Source organism: Dermacentor andersoni, chromosome 4 (genome assembly GCF_023375885.2).
Source record: "Dermacentor andersoni chromosome 4, qqDerAnde1_hic_scaffold, whole genome shotgun sequence".
NCBI classification, from domain to species: Eukaryota; Metazoa; Arthropoda; class Arachnida; order Ixodida; family Ixodidae; genus Dermacentor; species Dermacentor andersoni.
In genome coordinates this window covers 79,217,890-79,232,916 of record NC_092817.1, presented here as the reverse complement: position 1 = coordinate 79,232,916, position 15,027 = coordinate 79,217,890, and positions in this window count along the sequence as shown.

The following is a 15,027-nucleotide window of genomic DNA, read 5'->3' as shown; positions in this document are numbered from 1 at the left end:
AGAATAGCCTCATGCAATACGTTATCGTATGCCCCTTTCACATCTAAGAATAAAGCTGCAGATAAACGTTTACGGGACCTTTCGTGCTGGACATATGAAACGAGATCAACTACATTGTCGATGGAAGAGCGGTCACGTCGGAAACCAGCCATGGAACTCGGATAAATCTTGTAGTGTTCAAGGTACCATTCCAGGCGGCCAAGGATCATCCGTTCCATTATCTTTCCTACACAGCTGGCCAACGCTATCGGGCGGTAAGAGCTGAGCTCTAGTGGGGATTTGCCCTGCTTCAATATTGGCACCAGGCGGCTCACTTTCCATTCGTCAGGAACATTTCCCTCCTGCCATGAGGTGTTGTAGAGACTCAATAGTGCTGTCCGTGCGGATTCTCCGAGATAGCACAAGGCTCGGTATGATATACCATCTGGACCCGGAGATGATGAGCGCCTGCAGAGAGCTAGTGCCGCCTCGAGCTCCTCCATTGTAAAAGGAAGGTCCATGCGGCAATCTCGGGAATGGGGGACATCATCTCGGGCTGGAGGATCTGGGCGTGTCGCTTGGTCTGCCATTCGCACACAAAAGTCTTCTGCGACATCGATGTCTTGCCGCCCTTGGAAAAGCGCGAGTGCCTTGAATGGAAAACGCTGTTTCGGAAGGCAACGCAGACCTTGCACCGTTTTCCAAATGTGAGACAGCGGCTTGCGGGGGTCGAGTGTTTGGCAAAACGTTGCCCAACGTTCCGACGCTAATCTATTCATTCGACGCTGAATCTTCTTTTGTATCCTCCTGGCTGCCCTAAGGTCATGGATTGATCTTGTACGCCGATATCGACGTTCCGCCCGGCGACGAAGTGCGCGAAGTCGCTCTAATTCTATGTCGAAGTCGTTTCGCGTGTGAGAGATCGTCAGTATGCGAGTGGCGTTCCGCATCGTATTTTTAATTGTTTGTTCTAACCCAGAGGGCAGGCCCTCGCTGCAGGCATCTTCCATATCAGATTTGAAGTTGGCCCATTGAATCGTCCGAGTGGTATTCCGTGGGCCAGATCTAGACATCAAGCCTTTGATGTTCAGATAGGTGGGAATGTGATCACTCCCATGGGTCTCAATATCTGGAAACCACTTCACATATCTGGCGAGAGAGTTGGAGACAAAAGCAAGGTCGAGGCAGCTGCCGTATGTCACGCCTCGAAGAAAGGTGGGGCTACCATCGTTCAAGAGAGTAAGGCCATAGTTGTAGGCGATGCTTGATAATCTTCGTCCTCTTGCATTTGTCTTTGTACTTCCCCATGCTGGATGGTGTGCATTGAAATCTCCTATGATGACCCATGGAGCGGGGCAAACACTCAAGATATCCGCTAATCTTTTAGTGTCGAAATTGTTGGAAGGCGATATATACACGCCTATGAGAGTAAACAAGAGTTTGTTCTTTTTAACTGTGACGCATATATACTGATTGTCGTCGTGGGGCGCAATCGGTTGCAAAACATAGGTGAGTTCCCGACGAACAAAAATGATGATTTTGCTGCATGCACTATTTGTTGATGGCATGAAACATTCGTACCCTGACAGTCTGATTGGTTTCGACAAGTTGGGCTCACAAATGACGATGAGTGGAAACACATTGGTGTACACATACTGACGGAAATCTGAAATTCGTGATTTTAGCCCTCTGGCGTTCCACTGCATGACGGACGCTGCCTTGACTTCTTTTCGGAAGGATGGGGTATGGGTAGCCATCTTTCTAGTTGAGGGATTCAAGCACTGGGCTTAAGGCGTCCAGCACTTTAAGTGCGCTTCGAGCAGACGGTGTCCCCATCTCAACTAAAATCGTTCGGATGGCCTCCATGAGGGAACGTAGCACCGAGATGACTTGATCTGTTTTAGGTGAATCATCAATGGCCGGAGAAGGCTCCGGTGGCGCCGTGACCTTCTGAGGTTCCTTAGCAAGGGAGCGGCTCGGTAGCGTAGGCCATTCCTCTAAAGAAAGAGTCTTATCTGATGCCCTCGTGGAAGTGGTGGGCCCTATCGCGTCGCGACTAAGTGGTACCGTAGTGGAGCGGGTACTATCGCTTCGCTCACGCGCCTTCTTTGAAGACTTACGACGGTGCCGACGTCGACGCCGACGCCGGACTACTTCGGCTGCCTCCCTGTGGGCCGAATTGTCTCTGGCCATTTGCTTCAGAACCGCGCGCTCCCTCTTGATGCGGGGGCAGTCTTTCGACGAGGCTGCGTGAGGGCCGCTACAGTTGGCGCACTTCAGAACTGTGGCACCGCAGGTCACTTCTGCATGAGGTTCAGCGCAACGGGGACACAGAAGCGAGTTCGGACACACGCCCTTTACGTGTCCTAGCCTGAAGCACTGATGGCATTGAAGCGGCTTCTGGATGAATGGTCGAACTGGATGTCGAAAATGTCCGACTTTAACGTGGGAGGGTATGCAATCCCCCTTGAAGATTACTTTTACGCAGCGCGTATTCCCAAGACGGCGCACTTGCGTAATGATCGTGCCCTCGTTTGCCGGCTTGATGAGGCTAGGTAAATCTTCATTGGGAATGGCAATGTCAATGTCGTAAATTACACCGGCTATCGATGTGTCGTCGATCGGGATGAAGGGGCGCATTTTGATTCCGCCAAGCTCCGTGATTTCTTGAAGTGTTCCAAGCGCACTCGCGTTGTACACGTCTATGGCGAGTATATTCTTGCGTGGGTTTATTCTGATGTCTTTAATTTGATCCGGCACCGCACGTTCCAGAAAAATGGATAGGGCTTGCCTGTTCAGCAACCGTAGGTTGCTTGACGGTTCTTCCGGCATAAAGATGATGACGTGTGGCCAGCGCGCAGGCCTTGACTTCATAGTCGTAGTGCTCGCAGGAGGTGACGGCGCTGTGTTGGCGATCTTTCTCTTCGCCCTCTTACTCCGGACGGGTATGAAGCCGTCGTCGGATGAGTCGTCTTCCGACATAGAGTACAGCTCGGTGTATGTAGCAAGGTATGTACAGTAGCAAGTATGCTTAATTTGGAATAAACTATGCGGAAAATAAAGTGTTTGAAAGAAATGTACAAATATTTCTGTTTACGCAGTGCCATCTTAACTTTTGTTGCACTGAATCCGAACAAATTATAAATTAAACAGGATAATTTCAGCCACGTAAGCTGATCCGTAGCCCTCTATGTCACAGAGAACAAATTCGAATGTTTCACTGCTAGTCGCATTATTTCTACTGTACAACGGTTTTTGCTAAGTCTTCGTTATGCACTAGATTACATTTTACTGATAGGGCGACATTTACGTATTCATCTGCTCTGCCAGCAACAAGTGAACATGAAGTTGTGGATCACATAACAGCCGCTAAGCTTACAGTTTGTGCCTTTGCTAACCTCCATCCAATGGCAATCGACAGTGTATTGGAGGTCCTCGCACTGATAGGCTTCACGCGTAGCAGCGGAAAGAGGGTTGTTGAAGACGTATACTAAAGACGTATACTATTACGTCAGACGTATACTAGCATTACCGTCACTATTGCGGAGTCTCATATTAAAACTACTAAATAAAAAAGTTAATGCTGGCGTCCACGCGTGTAGACAGGACAGCGCTTCATCCTATATTGTAGTGATGGAAAGATACATGGAGGGGAGCTTATCTAACTTCGTTCATTTGCATTTAATTTCACCACGATATTACTAACTGAAACTGCGGCTGTACTTATAGCCGTAGTTACAGTCTAATTACGGCAATCATTTATAGTCTGAGCAGTAAAAGTTATAACTGTTTAAAATGCTTTATGCGGGGTGTAACTGCCGACATACCGCACAAATATAGTGACATAAATAACCAAGAGTGTCCACACATGTGTGTGGTTTTGAAATTGTGTTACAAGACAAAGTCATCGTCAACGTAAAACATTCCACTGTTATTAAGAAACGTTGTACGACTAGCACATGACACAATTGAGCAACAAAGAACAATAAGATAAGTGGCAGCGTCCTTTCTCAACAATGTCTTGCCGAATCATAGAAAAATTCATCGACGTTGGAGTGGAGTTAATGCTCGACAAATTAAAACGGCCAACTCCATCTTGCTAGAGGCAAAAAGAGCATTCGACGACGGCGTGCGTTGCAGCTATCGCGTTGTTCGTGCGTATATGCGTATGCACGGGTGTGTGTGTGAGTGTGCGTGTGTGTGGGGGGGGGGGTTTCAGTAGGCTAGCGTCACCATATTTCTGAGTGTGTGTTTGTGTTAAACCTTTCTCCTTAATATTTGTAGTGTGCCTTCTAACAGCCAGGTAATTGGTTGCTGTCAAATGTCAAATAAATGTTTACAAGCACAGCCATTTGTTTCCATTGCTTTTTAAACGCGAGCGAATTCATCGGCAGCTAGAAAAGCGCCAGAGCGGCTGCTGTGGGCTGCTTTCTGGCGCTACCAAGATGGCCACTGCCCGCTCGGAGAGGGTTCAACCTTTCCCGTTGGTGCGTACACTCGACTTGAAATTCTGTGTATCTTCAAGCAATTCTGTTAAGAAACTATGTGGCAAGTGACAATATGTGCGCAAGCACGCAGTCATCGATGTAAACCATTTTATAAACCAGTCTATAGCGTAGATGACACGTGTATAATAACTGACAAAAGGATTGCTGTGCTGGACATCGGAATGTGAGTGTTACACAGTGTCGTCTACAGTACACGGAGTCAATCCACTAATTTGAAATGTGCTTCGCCAAACTTTCAGTATTTTCTACGTCTTTGAATGCCCACATCCAAAGGCGCGCGCATTTCCACTATAGATTAAGTCGCATTAGTCTGATGCTGTGACTCATAGTTGTCAGTATAACAAATACAGGTGCTGTTATATATAGTAAGTGAAGAACGATGTCGAACACACTGCCATCAGTGAATAATTTTCTCGCAAGACAATATATCCTGACCTTTTCAACATAATTTATTGGGCACTGAATCCTACAGCGGAAGAGGTGAGCAACGGCACAACACTACACAACGACACAGCAACAAATCGCAATACACCCCTGTACAGAAAGAGCTACTCTAGCTCAAAATTGCCTATACCTTCTTCCCCATATACAGGTTGCCGGTAGATGGCATATCCTTAGAATTACTTAGCCGGTCTTGAATTATTGCTAAAAAAATTTGCTGTCCGAATTGTGCTGCATACATAATGATGAGCGGCCCGGCCCCGTGAATACTTGGCGGAAATTCCGAATATAATGTTATTTTGTTTTATTTATTTATTTGCAATAAGCGCAGCAAATGTTGTTGGCACCATGACCTAAGGTTGTCACAATTGGTAATCTTGAGCCAATGAAGTAACCTGCGTCAGAAATAACCGCTCCTTTCAGCCCGTGAAGATGGCCGAACAGCAAAGCTGTCTTAGGTATGCCGAGTGTTACACCATGCAATGCATTATTAGTGTAATATTGTAACCGTTGATGGTAAGCTCGGAGTCGGCCCTACGATGACGAGCCCGTTCACGAGCCAACTCTCGCTGACGTTCGCGGTAGGCAGCTTCTTCCTCAGAAGTACGCATTACTCGTGGTCTTCCTATAGTTGTAGCTGGGATGGAATGTGCGGTACCACTAATCCAAGGCTCCGTGTATTGGGCGCACGGCCTACCACTTGAAATGCGGGTGCTGCGATGGTTTTGATGATTGATTGGATTGGTTTGACGATTGACGTAGCGGCCGGCACTACTTACTGGCACAAGAAGTGCCGGCAGCCACGCGCTTCTGTAGTATCGCGTGTCAATCGCTGGGCACTGTCCGTTGGACTCAAACCGCCAGCATAACATTTGTTTCTTTCGCGGCGGGGTGAAATCAATCGTCGATAAATTTGATGCCGATCTGGCTCGATCGCCGAAAATGCACCGTGTGACAGCCGTACGAGATTGGCGTATAAGATAGCACTCTCACAGGGAAAAGGGGGTTCCCTTTTTGAGCTCCTCTATTCCGCTCCCGCTAGGTCACGCGGCCCGTTTTTAGCGAAGTCCGACAACGATGGCACAGGGTCCGCATAAACAGTTTCGCTATAAAAGCTAGCTGTCACCAGGGCTGAAGCACCAGGGCGCCGCCAAATAAGCCATGTCCGTCTCTGACCAAGGAAGTACGTTGTTTGGAGGTTGATAGCGACAGAGTCTGAAAATGAACATCTTAACAAAGCTTCGGCGAATCTTCATATTGTCACATGTACTTATTTGTCCTTTATCTGGGGTCTGCAGTTCATCCGCGAAAATGTGAAGCTATCGCTAAGCGCAAGACGCGCCTGCATTATTTGAACTCACGCAAATGTTATCGTTCATTCTATCTGTTTTGCATTGTGTAAGCGTTCTGAAACCTGACTGTATGCGCGATGTGAATTGTGTAGTAGTTTCTGGGAGGCACACAGGCACCAGTGGCTACAATGAAACCCTCGACGACTCATGTATAAAAGCCGGCGCGCTTGAACCACAGATGTGATTTTCGACGATCCCCAACTGTGCTCGGCGCTGTCGTTGTGCTTGCCTGTTACTTGTTTTCATGGGCAGAGGCTCGCCCATTAAAAAGTTAGTTTCGTGGTTCGCAGTTTTGCTGCTGCGTTCTTCAACTCAACTACAGCTTTTATCCCAGGTTTCTGACTGAGGCTGAACTGTGTACAATGAGGGACAAATATTTACTTAACCAATGTCCACATCGACGCAGCTTAAGTTTACGCAGCTCGCCACATCTTAGAGCACATTTTCCCCTGAGTTTTTCTTCTGATGGCTATGTTTCAACAAAATGAACACAGCTTCATCTCAAAACGCTTTGTTTCTGTGAGTTGAAAGATGGTCGTAATACATGAAAGTATGGGATATTTCTTCTCCCTATAGCCTTAAAGAAAAGGATGCCTAAAGTAGGACGGCGGGTGAGGTGGCTTATAAACACAGAACCAGTTCGAATTTCGTGGAAAGTGGGGCACGGCGAAGGAAGCAAATGATTGAAGGAATAAATTTTCTTCACAACGGGACGGCTCTGTGTCCTCTTTGAGGAAGCAATTAAAAAAACAGAAATGGTACGTTTGGAGCACGTTTTTTTTTTTTTTTGAATCACTCGCTCCATTTTCTAGTCGAGGCTATACCAGTTTCAAACATGCACCTTGTAGTATCGTCCAAGTGCAATCGTTCTGGTGGCCTTCCTCGTCCTAGTGAAACACAGCAACAAATGGCTTGCGCCAGCATACTGAAATTTAGTTTTACTTAGGTCCGTCAGGAATAAAAAGCATAAAATAGTGTAACTTCTCACTTAAGTTTCGCGAGATATGCAGCTCAACAGTACCATTCCATTGGTATATTTGTCCTGATAATTTCTATAGCGGGCTACTACTAGTCGATCTTGGCTACTTTCGTTTACTGAAGGAGATGTCTCTGTATTTCCGTTACATATCTGCGGCCGTGGCCGCAGTGTGTTCCGTGGTTTACTTAAAAATCTTGAACACTCAAAAGTGACAGAGATGTACGAATGCATGCACGTTGTACAATGTAACGCCAAGGGGATTCTCTCTAAAGTGCACTCCTTCGGCCTAGGTTGTAGTCTCTAGAATTCTTGGCTGCTTACATCAAGTATTCCTCCTTCTTGTGTTTTTCAAACCAAGCCTCCAAAGATGAATCAACCGGTTTAAGCACTCTAAGAATATTCAAGTCATGAAAGTAGGGATAATATGGTACATTCAAGACTTCGGCCCTGAGATCGTATTAAAAGGCTCAAACTGGTGCTGTCCAAGTGGTCATTGCTGGCACTCTGTAACAAAAGAAGCCTAGTTTGCATGCCCTTTTGGAACTTCCAGTACCTTCTTTTGCAGTAGCACTGCTTTTGGTCTCCTGATGATGAAAGTTGCCTTGTTTCGTTTTTTTTCAAAGATCGAACATATGATGTTCACGTATCAGAAATGAAACTAAAAATACTGCTATATGCGTACAGCACATAGTATCGCAGTTTTTAGGGGCGTGATTGCCTTCGGTGACAAGAGGAAAGGAAGAAACACAAGAAACAAACAAATCCCAATTTCGTCAAAATTGTCTCTCAGATACGTGCAAAGAGATGGCGCATATTGACATAAACGAGCCACCATTTAACGAAATAGTATACTAAATTATAGAGCTAGTGTAACAATTTGCTGAAGCGCCCATCACTGAAAGCCTTGCTAAGGCTGCACGTTCGTGAACAGGAGACAAGCTACAAATAGCTCAGCGCTAGCTGGAAAACCGTCACCGAAACAATTCTTGACATGTGGCCAAATAGACGCTTATCGAAGCTTAAACTCACTTACGGCAGCATAATAGCGAATGTCTTGGAGGGGGCAAGTGAAGGCGCATCAACAAATTTCTGCACTTGGTGCGGAAATTTTTCTCTTTAAGCGAGAGAGAAAAGAATTAATGAAACGTCGGGAGGGCAGACCACAGCATGAATCGGGTAATCTACACCATGTTCGAGTAATATAATATTATCTCAGTACCCGATGGATTGCAGTATTATTCGTTAATTAGTCGGCGTCTTAACTGTGTAAATATTAAGAAACATTCAAGGCCATCTCGCACAGGAAACGTTAGTTTGATTGGAACAAAGAAGAAAGTCATGTGGAAACATTCAACAACACAAAATTGCCATAATTTATTTTTACTGAAGGTAACTTTTTTTCTTTTTTTTTCTACGTACGTATCCCGCTTCACCGCCTTCGCCTACGGTAAAATAATCATGGTTCTTGTCTTATCGTCCTTCTTTTTCATCAACAACGCGTTGTGCAACATGCCATCGCTTGATGAATCAGGCTGAGCTCTCGAAACTGTTCCTATATTGTAATTCCCTTTTCGCTGCATGACCGATACATTTAAATTGTCTGATACGCTTTATTCTACGTCTTTCTCGCGTTAAAAGCAAGCGAGTATGAAGGATGGCTCCAGGCCAATGCATTTTGTAAGTCGCTGTTGCAGTGTCTGCATGAAAATGGCCGACATTATTGAGGGATTTTTCAGCGTATTTTACGAGGACAAGAAAGAGGAACCACACACACTTGTTCCCGTCTATGGTGGTGAAACATACCTCAGTAATGCAGAACAAACTTGCTCAATGATCAACCTTGGCCAACAGGCTTGCATAGAACTTCATTCCCGCATTATGCAGTCCAGCAAGCGGGTGAATAAAAAGAAAAGGGCGGGGGGGGGGGGGGGGGGGGGCATCGTTTTAAGAAAATGGTATCGAAAGCATTACGCTTTCATTAAGGTTTCCCCACTTTTTGGTTGCACCACTAGGCGCATTTTCAAGTCGCGCATATATACTTCCGTTAGTGGCTCGGCAAAAGCTTTCGTGCCGTAAAACAAGTGGCCGCGCTTCAAGAGCCTCGGAATAAAGCTTCTTTATCATGCTAACTCTCTCCGCGTTTTAAGATCCTTGGGAAAGAGGTGCGGTGCGAGCATAAGGGCGACGAGTAGCAGGCGATTACGTGCCGCATCATCAGCGAGTATCGCAGCTGTCTGAAAAGCGCAAAGAAAGACATTACGCATGCGAAGACTCGTATGCTAATGCAACGCACCATTTCCAAGTAGGAAGTCAGCGCTACGCACACGCGTACAATGGAGGCTCCTCTCGCGTGATTCTCGAGGACTCGGGTTCAAAGGATTGAGAGCACAAAACGCAAGAGGGAGGCCGCAGGTCGGTGGTCTAACAGCGTGGAGCGGTGGGCGTGTATCAAGCCGACCACTTTAACGGAAGCTCACATTACGCCTAATTGGTCAATACCTTCTGTTTTAAGGCGTAAAGAAAGTACATAAACATTTTCCTCTGTGCAACTGTTACATCTGCACAATCATGTTGGCATCCGGGAAAGATAACTTTTCCGCGTTAATCCCTTTCCTTTCTTTTTCTTCTGTGGACTTAACTATTTCAGCATAAGCGGAGATTAGTCATGCTTTTCCCAGGTCACGCGCTGACTCTGCATCACGCATGATTTATACATACGTTTGCAAGTTTCCGCGAAGTTCTAAATGTATGTTTAAAGTGGATTTATAGCGCTTTCTCAACTCTTAGCGAGTGTGTCAGCTTTTAATTCATTCTGCATTCTTTCTGCTTATCTCTCTCGTTTATCGTATCTGTCTCTCATTCAGAGTTTTTTTCATTTCATTGAAATTTCGAAAAAGCGGACGCTTCAGTATAATAACATAAGCTACTGTCGCACTTATTCAGTAACAACATGTCAAGCAGGCAGCTCGCACTAGTGTGGTTTCAATATGTTCGCATGGAAACAATCGCGCTAAAAAGCGTTGGAGTAAGACAGCTACTTCTGTTTATCTAAGTAGTCAGAACACTAATAGTCCAGGAATGGAGCCACATGTATATTTAGAAACCTAACCTTCGATGAGCCAACTAGACAAAATTACATGGACAGGTTCCAATAAGTACAATGCTCAAATGCGCAGTAAAATGTGGCCTGCCTTGTAGCACACTTCTACCAAGTGACAAAATATGAAGATATGCAGGCGACAGGGCAAGTTCAAAAATCCTATCGAGCAAATGCTCCAAGGGGGTGAAAAAAGGGTTCTCGTAGTAATTTATACCTTCGTTGCTCTTACGGACGCTTCCGTTAGGAAGCCGTGTCCCGCGGTGTCAACTCGAAATAGTACACGATTATTCTTGACACGATTTGAAGGACATACCACCGGTGACGGGAAAAACGGCTTCTTCTTAGGTTGTAAAATATATAGTTCCCAAAAATTAACAATTGACTGTAATATGTCCATAGAATTAGCGTGATTACACAAACATAATCATTTTTTTAGTTTGTATGTGTTCTACAAGAAAGAAGAAAATTGGGAAATTACGTTCTGAAATAAAAAGCTGTTTCAATTTCCGAAGAGACTTCGGATACACACTATAGGTCAGAAACGTTTAAGGGGTCTGAGCTCCGCGAAAAAGCTGAATACACGCAAAGCCTAGGGCGTACCAGCCCTTACGGCCTACCCCTTCGCTCAATAAATGAGAAGGGACATGCTTTCACAAATACAAGCTTTGCATTTGTCGTGGAACCTATACCCTGTCAACATTTGTGGCCGACTGTATGTGTCATTTTGTAAGTGAGTGACAAGATTGATCAGCAAAGGACATGCGATAAAGATTTCTGATTCGGTACCTCATAAAGCCTAAGCCAAGTTCATATTGGGTGCACGTACGGGTTGCCGTCAATTGAATAAAAGCTAATTCACAGATATTAGAAACGAAAAACTTCGTTTAACACTTTTTCGAAACCAGAACTCACGTGTACGCGCAACTGTTTCCGACGTCCATTAAGGCCTCAGCCAGAAACAGCTTAAGAAACACAAAGTGCTTGCGATCGAATTGGGCCAACTAACTTTCATTAAGTTTAGAGCACGCCTCTGCGTACTTTGTCGAACTCGTTTCTACGGCCAGCCCTCATCCTCAGAACAAGAGCAATAGCTCCGAGACCAATCAGAGAGCGGTAAACAAGACAGCTAGAGTAGGATGTCTCTTCGTAACGCCGAACGATGACAATTCTCAAGTTTCGGTAATTGTCGACAGTAGTGTATTCTCAGAACAGTGAGATCTCAGTCAATAAACTCCGCCTTAATCAAATAAAGCGTCCTCCGTTTTATCGTTGGCACAAACAGTTTGCAGCGCAAGTAGATCATTAGGTGAGCAAACATTCAACTCAAGCGCTTTGGATAACGCAGTTCAAGGACGCCTTGCCCGCCCTTGGAGAGTAGAGGCGGCTATCAATAAATTAGCCTCGCCTCACATCGAGTACTCCCGGAATATATTTTAAATGCAAACACTACTTGTTGTCTGCGTTCGCAGGTTTAGTTCTAAAAAAAAAACGAAATCAACAACTTTGATACATAGATGCCTTTGCAAACCGAAAATCATGAGATAACGCATACGCAGAAGGCGGTGTCATTTACATATGCGAGCGACATTTTTGTCTTTACATTGAAAGTAACCATATATATATATATATATATATATATATATATTTCGTAGAGTAGCTGCGGAACATGAACATGAACTTACAAGAACTTTATCGGGAGGATGGAGGAGAGTCCATGGGCAGTTTGCTAATATGCACCAACTCGCCCAATAAGAAGTTCTTCTAAGTTCCATGGGCAGGTTTTCGTTATTCTAATTTAGTTTGCTAACAGAAACAAAGCCTCTCATGGATATTGCGATAACAATATTTATGCCGACTCATAACGTTGCATACCATGCGTTTCAGAGAGAAAAAATAATGCAGAGAAAAGCAGGGAGGTTAACCAGAGGTAGTTCCGGTTGGCTACCCAAAGTCGACAAGGTGTATACAGGTGGAGAAAGGTAACCGTTTGCGACATCAACAAGAACTTATGCGTGTGATTTGTCATGTTGCAATTCTCGTTTCTTTCGTGGGCTGCTTCTATTCTTTTTTTTTTTTTTTTGCTGCACCGTTTTTAGCTTACCCAACAAAGTGAGCACCTCCCATAATTTATGAATAACATTAAGAATAACAAAGTCGTGCTGACACAAGCAAGGATACTGCTTCTGAAAACGTGCTTGCGCTGATAAGCCAACAGAACAGTCGTGGTAGGGCCCGGTACAGAGTAATTTCCGAAATTGGAACGCTGGATCAAGTAGATCTATTCCAGTGTCCAGTAGACAGTTAGTTCGAGCATACTTTGCTGGCGCCTACGACAAATAATATATGGAGGAGCTCGTCTAATTGGGTGTAGGCAACTTATGTGAGACCACCTGTAGAGACCAAGATTTACTGGCGGGACGTTTTGAACCAGAGGGTTTGTTAGAAAAATTGTGTTAGCTACTTTTCCCATACACATTTCAGACCTAAATGGAAAACAGTTTCTGTAAAGACTCCAGAAGCGTATAGGGCCCGTATTCAAGTAAACTAAATAAGTGTTCTTGCACTAGGACTATTTGTAAGAGGAAATACCAGCCATCCGCGATGTTGCATGTGTACATATTATTAACGGGGGCAGCCAGCCAGCGGCCAACAGCACTTACGAATGCAAAGCTCTGTGAATTCGGACACAAGCTACCTAAAAATAATTTTGTTGCATGCTTCAAAGTGAACACCGGCTTGTCAAGAGTACACCGTGTTTTTTATTCGTGTTTTGTGTCAACCGTGCCAACGTGCGCCGAAGGCACCACCGACACTTGTCGTGAAGAAATAACCACGATGGTAAACGCGCTGGCTCTCACTAAAGCTTTCGCCAGATGGCCTTCCGTTGTCGCCGCTAAATAAACCAGCGTAATCTTCCACCGCACTACGTAGCCTAAAATTGTGCAAAAAGAAAGAGCTTCGATGAGCGTTGCACCAGCCTGACTGACACTACAAGAAATGAATTTCAGTCATGTCTTCTCAGTCATTGATAAGCTTAGCGGACACTTGTCGAAGCAGACAGTTTCTCTGTGTCCGCTATATCGAAGCATAATCATGCTCGTGATATCACATATAAATTTAAATTGCACATACGTAAAGGGGACCATGCTAACGCGCCGAGTACTCAGTGATGATGGAGTTGTGGACTTCGGAATAAACATTTTTATACGCCTCGCCAGAGAAATCATCTGCGCAGCCTGCCACGTACTTTTTTTCCAGAGCCTTGCAAGTCGTAATGGCAGTCTTCGCGTTCAGCTTGTTCTGGCCACTGCATCCGCAACAGGCAGTGTTTGTGCCAGCGCGCCGGCGGACGAGGGCAAACAAGAGAACGAAGGAGAGGTGGCGAATGAGTTCGACCGCGGATGAAGCGAACGAAGAACCGTTCCGGTCGGTCAGTGAGCCAGAAGATTCCGCTCAAACGCTTCAGAGTGGAAGGAAAAGGGGGCCTCCTGGTCGCACCAGGCCTGCAAAGCACACGCATTTCGTAAAGAGAGAGAAAGAGAGAGATTCTTGGTTAGGGGGTGAAAGGTCGTAAAGCTAAGAGGACGTGCCGAGACAGGAGTGGGGAGCGCCTGCAGCAAACGCTGCTTTTCACGCACGAATTGCGGCACAAGTCGTTGCAACAAGGAGGCGCCCGGGGCCCGAGAATGAGCGAAGCACAGAGAAACAAGCGTTCACGAAGGACAAAAGGAAAGTCGTCGAAATTGTGGCCGTCGGTGGAAAATAAAGCGTGGTCGTGGGCGTGCTGAGTGCAAAGCGCGCGGCGTGGCGTCGCATGCTGGCCATTCAAGCATCGCACATCGGGCAGCCAACGCCCCGTTTTCCTCTGGAGAGGCTTGAAGGCACCGAAGCCGTTGCGACCGCCTGATGATAAGGCCCAGGCGCCACTGACCACTGGGCCTTCCGCGCGAAAAAGAAGCGTCGCGCAACAGTTTCGAAATGTCCACTTTAGCGGAGAGCTTGCGAGGCAGCGGGTGTGCATGCAGTCTGCGTGCATTCTTCAAGCAGCTGTCTTTTTTTTTTTCACCCATTTCTGTTTGACCGAAAGTCGGGGTCAGGGATTCCATTTTAAACAACCGTGGTTTTCACGCATGAAAGAAGTGTGGCTTGCGTTACTGGAATACTTAACTATATTATTCTACTCTTCACGAGCTGGAATGGCATGTGTGAGAACATTAGAAAACTGCTGGGCTATGTTACTGGTCATTCAGCTATAAGGTTGCCATGACGTTGTTGTGGGGATATGAGTTTCTCAAAAGAGGAAAGGGTCTGAGGAAACACAAATGACAATGGTTATTTCATGACTATTGGCCGAAAATAAATATGGTGAACATGCTTCTTTAGCTGAATGTGGCCTCAAAGAATTCAGCAGCCCACACTGCCAACGCTTATATGCGAGTTTCTTTCTTCCGTTCAACAACTGAGTTCAACAACACACACACACACACACACACACACACACACACACACACACACACACACACACACACACACACACACACACGCGCACGCACACACACACGCACACACACACACACACACACACGCACACACACACACACACACACACACACACGCACGCACGCACGCACACACGCACGCACATTTTGTGCTTAAGAGTGACTAAAT